Source organism: Somniosus microcephalus, unplaced genomic scaffold, assembly GCF_052327205.1.
Source record: "Somniosus microcephalus isolate GS21.2 unplaced genomic scaffold, FLI_Smic_1.0 unresolved_chr1, whole genome shotgun sequence".
Lineage (NCBI taxonomy): Eukaryota > Metazoa > Chordata > Chondrichthyes > Squaliformes > Somniosidae > Somniosus > Somniosus microcephalus.
In genome coordinates, this window is record NW_028225179.1 from 82,345,046 (window position 1) to 82,354,851 (window position 9,806).

Genomic DNA, 9,806 nt, shown 5'->3' on the forward strand with positions numbered 1-9,806 from the left:
GTTACTGACCTCTCTCTCCTGTACTCCCAGCTGGTCACTGACCCCTCTCTCCTGTACTCCCAGCTGGTTACTGACCTCTCTCTCATGAACTCCCAGCTGGTTATTGACACCTCTCTCTTGTACTCCCAGCTGGTTACTGACCCCTCTCTCCTGTACTCACAGCTGGTTTTTGACCCCTCTCTCCTGTACTCCCAGCTGGTAACTGACCCCTCTCTCCTGTATTCCCAGCTGGTTACTGACCTCTCTCTCCTGTACTCCCAGCTCGTTACTGACTTCTCTCTCATGTACTCCCAGCTGGTTACTGAACTCTCTCCTGTAATCGCAGCTTGTTGCTGACCACTCTCCTGTACTCCCAGCTGGTTACTGACCACTCTCCTGTACTCCCAGCTGGCTACTGACTCCTTTCTCCTGTACTCCCAGCTGGTTACTGACTCCTCTCTCCTGTACTCCCAGCTGGTTACATACCTCTCTCTCCTGTACTCCCAGCTGGTTACTGACCCCTCTCTCCTGTCCGCCCAGCTAGTTACTGACCCCTCTCTCCTGTACTACCGGCTGGTTACTGACCTCTCTCTCCTGTACTCCCAGCTGGTTACTGACCTCTCTCTCCTGTACTCCCAGCTGGTTACATACCTCTCTCTCCTGTACTCCCAGCTGGTTACTGACCCCTCTCTCCTGTCCTCCCAGCTGGTTACTGACCCCTCTCTCCTGTACTCCGAGCTGGTTACTGAACCCTCTCTCCTGCACTGCCAGCTGGTTACTGACGCCTCTCTCCTGTACTCCCAGCTGGTTACTGACCCCTCTCTCCTGTACTCCCAGCTGGTTACTGACCTCTCTCTCCTGTACTCCCAGCTGGTTACTGCCTCTCTCTCCTGTACTCCCAGCTGGTTATTGACCCCTCTCTCCTGTATTACCGGCTGGTTACTGACACCTCTCTCCTGTACTCCCAGCTGTTTACTGATCCCGCTCTCGTGTACTCCCAACTGGTTACTGACTCCTCTCTCCTGTACTCCCAGCTGGTTACTGACCCCTCTCTCCTGTACTCACAGCTGATTCTTGACCCCTCTCTCCTGTACTCCCAGCTGGTTACTGATCTCTGTCTCCTGTACTCCCAGCTGGTTACTGCCTCTCTCTCCTGTACTCCCAGCTGGTTACTGACCCCTCTCTCCTGTACTCCCAGCTGGTTACTGAAACCTCTCTCCTGTACTCCCAGCTGGTTACTGATCCCTCTCTCCTCTACTCCTAGCTAGTCATTGACCCCTCTCTCCTGTACTCCCAGCTGGTTACTGACCTCTCTCTCATGAACTCCCAGCTGGTTATTGACCCCTCTCTCTTGTACTCCCAGCTGGTTACTGACCCCTCTCTCCTGTACTCCCAACTGGTTCTTGACCCCTCTCTCCTGTACTCCCAGCTGGTAACTGACCCCTCTCTCCTGTATTCCCAGCTGGTTACTGACCTCTCTCTCCTGTATTCCCAGCTGGTCACTGACCCCTCTCTCCTGTACTCCCAGCTGGTTACTGACCTCTCTCTCATGAACTCCCAGCTGGTTATTGACACCTCTCTCTTGTACTCCCAGCTGGTTACTGACCCCTCTCTCCTGTACTCACAGCTGGTTTTTGACCCCTCTCTCCTGTACTCCCAGCTGGTAACTGACCCCTCTCTCCTGTATTCCCAGCTGGTTACTGACCTCTCTCTCCTGTACTCCCAGCTCGTTACTGACTTCTCTCTCATGTACTCCCAGCTGGTTACTGAACTCTCTCCTGTAATCGCAGCTTGTTGCTGACCACTCTCCTGTACTCCCAGCTTGTTACTGACCACTCTCCTGTACTCCCAGCTGGTTACTGACTCCTTTCTCCTGTACTCCCAGATGATTACTGACTCCTCTCTCCTGTACTCCCAGCTGGTTACATACCTCTCTCTCCTGTACTCCCAGCTGGTTACTGACCCCTCTCTCCTGTCCTCCCAGCTAGTTGCTGACCCCTCTCGCCTGTACTACCGGCTGGTTACTGACCTCTCTCTCCTGTACTCCCAGCTGGTTACTGACCTCTCTCTCCTGTACTCCCAGCTGGTTACATACCTCTCTCTCCTGTACTCCCAGCTGGTTACTGACCCCTCTCTCCTGTCCTCCCAGCAGGTTACTGACCCCTCTCTCCTGTACTCCGAGCTGGTTACTGACCCCGCTCTCCTGCACTGCCAGCTGGTTACTGACCCCTCTCTCCTGTACTCGCAGCTGGTTACTGACCCCTCTCTCCTGTACTCCCAGCTGGTTACTGACCTCTCTCTCCTGTACTCCCAGCTGGTTACTGCCTCTCTCTCCTGTACTCCCAGCTGGTTATTGACAACTCTCTCCTGTATTACCAGCTGGTTACTGACACCTCTCTCCTGTACTCCCAGCTGTTTACTGATCCCGCTCTCCTGTACTCCCAGCTGGTTACTGAGCTCTCTCTCCTGTGCTCCCAGCTGGTTACTGAGCTCTCTCAACTTTACTCCCAGTTGGTAACTGACCCCTCTCTCCTGTACTCCCAGCTGGTTATTGACCTCTCCCCTGTACTCGCAGTTGGTAACTGACCCCTCTCTCCTGTACTCCCAGCTGGTTACTGACCTCTCCCCTGTACTCCCAGTTGGTAGCTGACCCCTCTCTCCTGTACTCCCAGCTGGTTACTGACCTCTCGCTCCTGTACTCCCAGCTGGTTACTGGCTCGTCTCTGCTGTACTCCCAGCTGGTTACTGACCACTCTCTCCGGTACTCCCAGCTGGTTACTGACCCCTCCCTCCTGTACTCCCAGCTGGTTACTGGCACCTCTCTCCTGTACTCCCAGCTGGTTACTGACCCCTCTCTCCTGTACTCCCAGCTGGTTACTGACCATTCTCTCCTGTACTCCCAGCTGGTTACTGACCATTCTCTCCTGTACTCCTAGCTTGTTACTGACCCCTCTCTCCTGTACTCCCAGCTGGTTACTGGCTCCTCTCTCCTGTACTCCCAGCTGGTTACTGATCTCTCACTCCTGTACTCCCAGATGGTTACTGACCACTCTCTCCTGTACTCCCAGCTGGTTACTGACCCCTCTCTCCTGTACTCCCAGCTGGTTACTGACCATTCTCTCCTGTACTCCTAGCTGGTAACTGACCCCTCTCTCCTGTACTCCCAGCTGGTTACTGACCACTCTCTCCTGTAATCCCAGCTGGTTACTGACCCCTCTCTGCTGTACTCCCAGCTGGTTACTGACCACTCGCTCCTGTACTCCCAGCTGGTTACTGACCCCTCTCTCCTGTACTCCCAGCTGGTTACTGACCACTCTCTCCTGTTCTCCCAGCTGGTTATTGGCTCCTCTCTGCTGTACTCCCAGCTGGTTACTGACCACTCCCTCCTGTTCTCCCAGCTGGCTACTGGCTCCTCTCTGCTGTAATCCCAGCTGGTTAATGACTCCTCTCTCCTGTACTCACAGCTGGTAACTGACCCCTCTCTCCTGTACTCCCATCTGGTTACTGACCTCTCTCCTGTACTCCCAGTTGGTAACTGACCCCTCTCTCCTGTACTCCCAGCTGGTTACTGACCTCTCTCTCCTGGACTCCCAGCTGGTTACTGGCTCCTCTCTGCTGTACTCCCAGCTGGTTACTGACCCCTCTCTCCAGTACTCCCAGCTGGTTACTGACCACTCGCTCCTGTACTCCCAGCTGGTTACTGACCCCTCTCTCCTGTACTCCCAGCTGGTTACTGACCACTCTCTCCTGTTCTCCCAGCTGGTTACTGGCTCCTCTATGCTGTACTCCCAGCTGGTTACTGACCACTCTCTCCTGTTCTCCCAGCTGGTTACTGGCTCCTCTCTGCTCTAATCCCAGCTGGTTACTGACTCCTCTCTCCTGTACTCACAGCTGGTTACTGACCTCACTCAACTGTACTCCCAGTTGGTAACTGACCCCTCACTCCTGTACTCCCAGCTAGTTACTGACCGCTCTCCTGTACTCCCAGTTGGTAACTGACCCCTCTCTCCTGTACTCCCAGCTGGTTACTGACCTCTCTCTCCTGTACTCCCAGCTGGTTACTGGCTCCTCTCTGCTGTACTCCCAGCTGGTTACTGACCCCTCTCTCCAGTACTCCCAGCTGGTTACTGACCCCTCTCTCCTGTACTCCCAGCTGGTTACTTTCTCCTCTCTCCTGTACTCCCAGCTGGTTACTAGCCCCTCTCTCCTGTACTCCCAGCTGGTAACTGACCATTCTCTCCTGTACTCCCAGCTGGTTACTGACCATTCTCTCCAGTACTCCCAGCTTCTTACTGACCCCTCTCTCCTGTACTCCCAGCTGGTTACAGGCTCCTCTCTCCTGTACTCCCAGCTGGTTACTGACCTCTCTCTCCTGTACTCCCAACTGGTTACTGACCACCCTCTCCTGTACTCCCAGCTGGTTACTGAGCTCTCTCTCCTGTACTCCCAGCTGGTTACTGACCACTCTCTCCTGTACTCCCAGCTGGTTACTGAGCTCTCTCTCCTGTACTCCTAGCTGGTTACTGACCCCTCTCTCCTGTACTCCCAGCTGGTAACTGACTTCTCTCTCCTGAACTCCAAGCTGGTTATTGACCCCTCTCTGTTGTACTCCCAGCTGGTTACTGACCCCTCTCTCCAGTACTCCTAGCTGGTTACTGACCCCTCTCTCCTGTACTCCCAGCTGGTAACTGACTTCTCTCTCCTGAACTCCAAGCTGGTTATTGACCCCTCTCTGTTGTACTCCCAGCTTGTTACTGACCCCTCTCTGCTGTGCTGCGAGCTGGTAACTGACATCTCTCTCCTGAACTCCCAGCTGGTTATTGACCCCTCTCTGTTGTACTCCCAGCTGGTTACTGACCACTCTCCTGTACTCCCAGCTGGTTACTGACCCCTCTCTCCTATACTCACAGCTGATTCTTGACCCCTCTCTCCTGTACTCCCAGCTGGTTAATGACCCCTCCTTTCTGCACTCCCAGCTGGTTACTGACCTCCCTCTCCTGTACTCCCAGCTGGTTACTGCCTCTCTCTCCTGTACTCCCAGCTGGTTACTGACCCCTCTCTCCTGTACTCCCAGCTCGTTACTGACCTCTCTCTTCTGAACTCCCAGCTGGTTATTGACCCCTCTCTCTTGTACTCCCAGCTGGTTATTGACCCCTCTCTCCTGTACTCCCAGCTTGTTACTGACCACTCTCCTCTACTCCCAGCTGGTTACTGACCCCTCTCTCCTGTACTCACAGCTGGTTCTTGACCCCTCTCTCCTGTACTCCCAGCTGGTTACTGACCGCTCTCTCCTGTACTCCCAGCTGGTTACTGATCTCTGTCTCCTGTACTCCCAGCTGGTTACTGCCTCTCTCTCCTGTACTGCCAGCTGGTTACTGACCCCTCTCTCCTGTACTCCCAGCTGGTAACTGAAAACTCTCCCCTGTACTCCCAGCTGGTTACTGATCCCTCTCTCCTCTACTCCTAGCTAGTCATTGACCCCTCTCTCCTGTACTCCCAGCTGGTTACTGACCTCTCTCTCATGAACTCCCAGCTGGTTATTGACCCCTCTCTCTTGTACTCCCAGCTGGTTACTGACCCATCTCTCCTGTACTCCCAACTGGTTCTTGACCCCTCTCTCCTGTACTCCCAGCTGGTAACTGACCTCTCTCTCCTGTATTCCCAGCTGGTTACTGACCTCTCTCTCCTGTACTCCCAGCTCGTTACTGACTTCTCTCTCATGTACTCCCAGCTGGTTACTGAACTCTCTCCTATAATCGCAGCTTGTTGCTGACCACTCTCCTGTACTCCCAGCTGGTTACTGACCACTCTCCTGTACTCCCAGCTGGTTACTGACTCCTTTCTCCTGTACTCCCAGCTGGTTACTGACTCCTCTCTCCTGTACTCCCAGCTGGTTACATACCTCTCTCTCCTGTACTCCCAGCTGGTTACTGACCCCTCTCTCCTGTCCTCCCAGCTAGTTACTGACCCCTCTCTCCTGTACTACCGGCTGGTTAATGACCTCTCTCTCCTGTACTCCCAGCTGGTTACTGACCTCTCTCTCCTGTACTCCCAGCTGGTTACATACCACTCTCTCCTGTACTCCCAGCTGGTTACTGACCCCTCTCTCCTGTCCTCCCAGCTGGTTACTGACCCCTCTCTCCTGTACTCCGAGCTGGTTACTGAACCCTCTCTCCTGCACTGCCAGCTGGTTACTGACCCCTCTCTCCTGTACTCCCAGCTGGTTACTGACCCCTCTCTCCTGTACTCCCAGCTGGTTACTGACCTCTCTCTCCTGTACTCCCAGCTGGTTACTGCCTCTCTCTCCTGTACTCCCAGCTGGTTATTGACCCCTCTCTCCTGTATTACCAGCTGGTTACTGACACCTCTCTCCTGCACTCCCAGCTGTTTACTGATCCCGCTCTCCTGTACTCCCAGCTGGTTACTGATCCCTCTCTCCTGTACTCCCAGCTGGTTACTGACCCCTCTCTCCTGTATTCCCAACTGGTTACTGACTCCTCTCTCCTGTATTCCCAGCTGGTTACTGACCCCTCTCTCCTGTGCTCCCAGCTGGTTACTGACCCCTCTCTCTTGAACTTCCAGCTGGTTACTGATCACACTCCTGTACTCCCAGCTGGTTACTGACCACTCTTCTTTACTCCCAGCTGGTTACTGACCACTCTACTGTATTCCCAGCAGGTTACTGGCCCCTCTCTCCTGTGCTCCCAGCTGGTTACTGACGCCTCTCTCCTGTATTCCCAGCTGGTTAATGACCCCTCTCTCATCTACTCCCAGCGGGTTACTGACCCCTCTCTCCTGTACTCCCAGCTGGTTACTGACACCTCTCTCCTGTACTCCCAGCTGGTTACTGACCCATCTCTCCTGCACTCCCAGCTTCTTACTGACCCTTTTCTGCTGTTTTCCCAGCTGGTTACTGAGTCCTCTCTCCTGTGCTCCCAGCTGGTTACTGACCCCTCTCTCCTGTACTCACAACTTTTTTCTGACCCCTCTCTCCTGTACTCCCAGCTGGATACTGACCCCTCTCTCCTGTACTCCCAGCTTGTTACTGACCTCTCTCTCCTGTACTCCCCAGTGGTTACTGACCTCTCTCTCCTGTACTCCCAGCTGGTTACTGACCTCTCTCTCCTGTAGTCCCAGCTGGTTACTGACCTCTCTCTCCTGTACTGCCAGCTGGTCACTGACCCCTCTCTCCTGTACTCCCAGCTGGTTACTGACCTCTCTCTCATGAACTCCCAGCTGGTTATTGACTCCTCTCTCTTGTACTCCCAGCTGGTTACTGACCCCTCTCTCCTGTACTCACAGCTGGTTTTTGACCCCTCTCTCCTGTACACCCAGCTGCTAACTGACCCGTCTCTCCTGTATTCCCAGCTGGTTACTGACCTCTCTCTCCTGTACTCGCAGCTCGTTACTGACTTCTCTCTCATGTACTCCCAGCTGGTTACTGAACTCTCTCCTGTAATCGCAGCTTGTTACTGACCACTCTCCTGTACTCCCAGCTGGTTACTGACCACTCTCCTGTACTCCCAGCTGGTAACTGACTCCTTTCTCCTGTACTCCCAACTGGTTACATACCTCTCTCTCCTGTACTCCCAGCTGGTTACTGACCCCTCACTCCTGTCCTCCCAGCTGGTTACTGACCCCTCTCTCCTGTACTCCGAGCTGGTTACTGACCCCTCTCTCCTGCACTCCCAGCTGGTTACTGACCCCTCTCTCCTGCACTCCCAGCTGGTTACTGACCCCTCTCTCCTGTACCCCCGGCTGATTACTGACCCCTCTCTCCGGCACTCCCAGCTGGTTACTGACCCCTCTCTCCTGTACTCCCGGCTGGTTACTGACCCCTCTCCCCTGCACTGCCAGCTGGTTACTGACCCCTCTCTCCTGCACTGCCAGTTGGTTACTGACCCCTCTCTCCTGTAATCCCAGCTGGTTACTGACCCCTCTCTCCTGTACTCCCAGCTGGTTACTGACCTCTCTCTCCTGTACTCCCAGCTGGTTACTGCCTCTCTCTCCTGTACTCCCAGCTTGTTATTGACCCCTCTCTCCTGTATTCCCAGCTGGTTACTGACACCTCTCTCCTGTACTCCCAGCTGTTTACTGACCCCCCTCTCCTGTACTCCCAGCTGGTTACTGACCCCTCTCTCCTGTACTCCCAGCTGGTTACTGACCCCTCTCTCCTGTACTCCCAGCTGGTTACTGACTCCTCTCTCCTGTATTCCCAACTGGTTACTGACTCCTCTCTCCTGTAATCCCAGCTGGTTACTGACACCTCTCTTCTGTGCTCCCAGCTGGTTACTGACCCCTCTCTCTTGTACTCCCAGCTGGTTACTGACCACACTCCTGTACTCCCAGCTGGTTACTGACAACTCTCCTGTACTCCCAGCTGGTTACTGACCCCTCTCTCCTGTATTCCCAGCTGGTTACTGACCCCTCTCTCATCTACTCCCAGCTGGTTACTGATCCCTCTCTCCTGTTTTCCCAGCTGGTTACTGACCCCTCTCTCCTGTACTCCCAGCGGGTTACTGACCCCTCTCTCCTGTACTGCCAGCTGGTTACTGACACCTCTCTCCTGTACTCCCAGCTGGTTACTGACCCCTCTCTCCTGTACTCCCAGCTTGTTACTGACACTTTTCTCCTGTTTTCCCAGCTAGTTACTGAGTCCTCTCTCCTGTACTCCCAGCTGGATACTGACCCCTCTCTCCTGTACTCCCAACTGGTTACTGACCCCTCTCTCCTGTACTCCCAGCTGGTTACTGACCCCTCTCTCCTGTACTCCCAGCTTGTTACTGACCCCTCTCTCCTGTACTCCCAGGTGGTTACTGACCTCTCTCTCCTGTACTCCCAGCTGGTTACTGACCTCTCTCTCCTGTAGTCCCAGCCTGTTACTGACCCCTCTCTCCTGTACTCCCAGCTGGTTACTGACCCCTCTCTCCTGTACTCCCAGCTGGTTCCTGACTCCTCTATGCTGTACTCCCAGCTGGTTACTGACCTCTCTCTCCTGCACTCCCAGCTGGTTACTGACCCGTCTCTCCGGTACTCTCGGCTGGTTACTGACCGCTCTCTCCTGTACTCCCAGCTGGTTACAGACCTCTCTTTCCTGTACTCCCAGCTCGTTACTGACTTCTCTCTCATGTACTCCCAGCTGGTTACTGAACTCTCTCCTGTAATCGCAGCTTGTTACTGACCACTCTCCTGTACTCCCAGCTGGTTACTGACCACTCTCCTGTACTCCCAGCTGGTTATATACTCCTCTCTCCTGTACTCCCAGCTGGTTACTGACTCCTCTCTCCTGTACTCCCAGCTGGTTACATACCTCTCTCTCCTGTACTCCCAGCTGGTTACTGACCCCTCTCTCCTGTCCTCCCGGCTAGTTACTGACCCCTCTCTCCTGTACTCCCGGCTGGTTACTGAACTCTCTCTCCTGTACTCCCAGCTGGTTACTGACCTCTCTCTCCTGTCCTCCCAGCTGGTTCCTGACTTCTCTCTCCTGTACTCCCAGCTGGTTACTGCCTCTCTCTCCTGTACTCCCAGCTGGTTATTGACCCCTCTCTCCTGTATTCCCAGCTGGTTACTGACACCTCTCTCCTGTACTCCCAGCTGTTTACTGACCCCTCCCTCCTGTACTCCCAGCTGGTTACTGACCCCTCTCTCCTGTACTCCCAGCTGGTTACTGACCCCTCTCTCCTGTACTCCCAGCTGGTTACTGACTCCTCTCTCCTGTATTCCCAACTGGTTACTGACTCCTCTCTCCTGTACTCCCAGCTGGTAACTGACCCCTCTCTCCTGTACTCCCAGCTGGTTACTGACCCCTCTCTCTTGTACTCCCAGCT